Source organism: Oncorhynchus gorbuscha, linkage group LG01 (genome assembly GCF_021184085.1).
Source record: "Oncorhynchus gorbuscha isolate QuinsamMale2020 ecotype Even-year linkage group LG01, OgorEven_v1.0, whole genome shotgun sequence".
NCBI lineage: Eukaryota > Metazoa > Chordata > Actinopteri > Salmoniformes > Salmonidae > Oncorhynchus > Oncorhynchus gorbuscha.
In genome coordinates this window covers 109402044-109405547 of record NC_060173.1, presented here as the reverse complement: position 1 = coordinate 109405547, position 3504 = coordinate 109402044, and the positions used below count along the sequence as shown (strand labels likewise).

The following is a 3504-nucleotide window of genomic DNA, read 5'->3' as shown; positions in this document are numbered from 1 at the left end:
CTCTCTCTCTCTCTCTCTCTCTCTCTCTCTCTCTCTCTCTCTCTCTCTCTCTCTCTCTCTCTCTCTCTCTCTTTCCAGATTCACAAGTATTTACTAAATGCATTACAGTTTCTCAATTGCTAAAACACAATTTCTGAAACCTTGCTCCATTTCCTGAAAACATTAAACCCAAAACCTCAACTTCAAGCACTATTTACATAACCTCTGACTCCTCTTGCAAAATGAAACATTCGCCTCAAAACAGATTTACCTGTTCAAAATGAAACACTGCTCTCAAATCATAAACAAAGTGATCAAAATGATATACACTCTCAAGGAGTCAGTAAACAATACACCGAAAAATGGAAAACACATTGTTCAAAACATACAATTCTCAGGGAGAAGTACATTTTTAATCCAAAAAAAAGATTCATATTTTTCCGTCATTGTCTTTTGATGAAAGGAAACATGTTCTATCATAGTAGCTCAAAATTGATCAGAAATTACTACTCTGCTTTGCTCTTTGCAATTTTGTTTTTTGTTCTTCCTTCTCCTTGTACCCCTATTTTTACAGTACTGTACCCTGCATCTCACAGTCTTGTCCTTTGTCTCTGTGATACTGTAATTTTTGTTTTTTGTTGATATGAACCTGCAATCAGTCAAAATCTATTGAGCAGTCAATGCTGTTAATAAATGGAAAGCACAATGTTCAGGGCCATACAATTTGTACATTGTACAGCAGGGGTGTCAAAGTCAAATGGACGGAGGGCCAAATAAAAAATTTAGCTACAAGCCGAGGGCCGGACTGTTCGAATGTTCATTGAACATTTTTTAAATGACGCATATAGTCTAGTGAACCTAATTGAACCTACTGAAAACCTAACAAATATATTCCAATATGATCAGATAAATAAAGCAATATTTTCTTATGGCTCTGTCAGTAATCTTTAATTTTCAACAGACACAAAAGACAAATTTCCTTTATATAAAAATCCCCATAACATGAACATTAAATGAAAGAAACCGGTATTCAAGGCACCATCAGTAGCCTATATTTTCTATTTTAGCAAAAGTGGGCTAAATTTACTTCAAAGAAAAAAACAATAATAGCAATTTTCTATCATCCACTCAACTGAAATATTTTAAAAATATAATTGGATTGAAATACAATAAAATAAAGTGCAAAAATCTATTAATCAAAAACAACACTTTGTTTAAGGAGAAGTAACATGCAGTGAAAACAAATATTAAACTTTAACTTTTAAACTTGAACTGAGTAAAAACTCTAAATATGTGATTGCACAGTAATGTTCACTTGTTTGAGGTTGAGGGTGATACTTGGTGGTGTCCCATCTTTTCCACAAGTTCATCAATGTTCGGGGTAAGGCTCTGAGCTGAGGAAATCCTCAGAATTGAGTGGAGGTGTTCAGCAGTAAGTCGACTTCTGTGTGATGTTTTGTTCAAGTTCATCAAAGAAAACAGTTGTTCACACAGGTATGTGCTGCCAAACATAGACAACGTTTGAGCAGCCTGGATGCGCAGCTGGGGCATTGTGTCGGGGAGGAAACGGGCGAACTCCGCAGCACCCACTGCCGCATATTTTGCCCTCAGTGCATCATTGCATTGGAGGTCAATCAACTCCATTTGGAGGTTTGGTGGTGAGCTTTCCACGTCAACAGCAAATGGGTTACCGAGCAGTTCCAACCTGCTTTTTTGTGCTTCAAAGTCAGCAAATCGGCGTCGAAAGTCAGCGGCAAGCATACCTATTTTATCAGCCAACTGTGCGCTCGGGAACGCATCTGCGTCTCCCACAGAGTCAGTTTGGTTTTAAATGCCTTCACTGTACTGTACATATCAGAGATGACACGATCCCGACCCTGCAGCTGCAAGTTCATTGCATTCAGATGACTCGTAATGTCACACAGAAAAGCCATTTCACACAGAAACATTTCGTCTCGGAGTTGTGTTGTGTCTTTCCCTTTGCTGTCCAAGAACAGACAAATCTCCTCACGAAGCTCGAAACATCTTTGAAGCAGCTTTCCCTGGCTTAGCCATCGCACCTCTGTGTGATAAGGCAAATCACCATGCTCCGTTTCTAACTCCGTCAGAAATGCCTTGAACTGGCGGTGATTCAAACCTTTGGCTCTGATAAAGTTAACTGTGCGCGTGATGATGCTCATTACATGCTCCATTTTCAAGGCTTTACCGCACAACGCTTCCTGGTGTATGATACAATGATAAGCTGTCAGCTCACCTGTCGCGTTTTCCTCTTGCATCTTTTCCCGTCTCTTCCCCACCAGTCCGCTCCTGTGTCCACACATCGCAGGTGCTCCGTCGGTTGTCAAACCCACGAGTTTTTCCCAAGGCAGCTCCATCTCATTTACACATCTTGACACCTCTTCATACAAATCATGCCCCGTAGTTGTGCCATGCATAGGACGTAAAGCCAAAAACTCCTCTGTCACGCTTAGGCTGGAGTCCACTCCGCGGATGAAAATTGACAACTGGGCAATGTCAGAAATGTCGGTGCTCTCATCCACAGCCAAGGAATATGCAATGAAATCTTTTCCCTTTTTCACAAGCTGCTCTTTTAGATTGATGGACAACTGGTCTACTCTCTCGGCAATGGTGTTTCTGCTCAGACTCACATTTAAAAAGAGTTGCCTTTTTTCTGGGCAAACTTCGTCACAAACTTTAATCATGCAGTTTTTGATGAAATCCCCCTCCGTAAATGGCCGGGCTGATTTAGCGATCTCTTCTGCCAAAATAAAACTGGCCTTGACAGCAGCCTGGCCTTGTGATTTGGCTTTTTGAACAGAGCCTGTCGAGATTTGAGGCCTCGTTTTAATTCCTCTGCCTTTTGTAGCCTTTGTTCCATGTCCATATTCTTGTTTTTGTCCGCGTGTTTCGTTTCATAATGTCGTCTCAGATTATACTCTTTCAGTACCGCCACACTTTCTCCACACAGAAGACACACAGGTTTTCCAGCTACCTCCGTGAACAAATACTCCGACTCCCACCTTGTTTGAAACCCCCGGTTCTCAGCGTCCACCTTCCGTTTTGCCATTTTTGATGGGTATCTGAAAGTTAATTTTACTGTGATGCTGACAACTGCTGTGCCAATAAATATTGAAATGAAGCAGCCTACTGCTCGGTGCGTCACCGTTGCATTGTGGGAAATGTAGTATTGGTGCGTGTAAAAGATCTGCGGGCTGCCGGCTTGCTGCGGTCTGCGGGCCGGTTCTAATAACAAATCAAGATCATCCCAGGGGCCGTAAAAAACCTTCTCGCGGGCCGGATGTGGCCCGCAGGCCTTGACTCTGACATATGTGTTGTACAGTATACAGCCTACAATGCACTGTACTACAGTATACAATACTACAAGGGACAAAAATCAAAGGAGTAAATATGTGATCAATGTGCTTCTTCTTGTCTTTGGGCTGGGTCAGGCCAGAGCACTTCGTCGACATCACAAGCAATATTGTCCTTCCTGAGGCAACGGGGGAAGAAGCCTCTTGTGTGTCG

The 3504-nt window shown here is 41.9% G+C and overlaps 1 pseudogene; it reads right to left on the bottom strand.

Moving 5' to 3' along the window:
• Positions 1–1290: 1290 nt before the first annotated feature.
• On the bottom strand, positions 1291–3046 carry LOC124031437 (annotated as a pseudogene).
• Between the last annotated feature and the right edge of the window lie 458 nt (positions 3047–3504).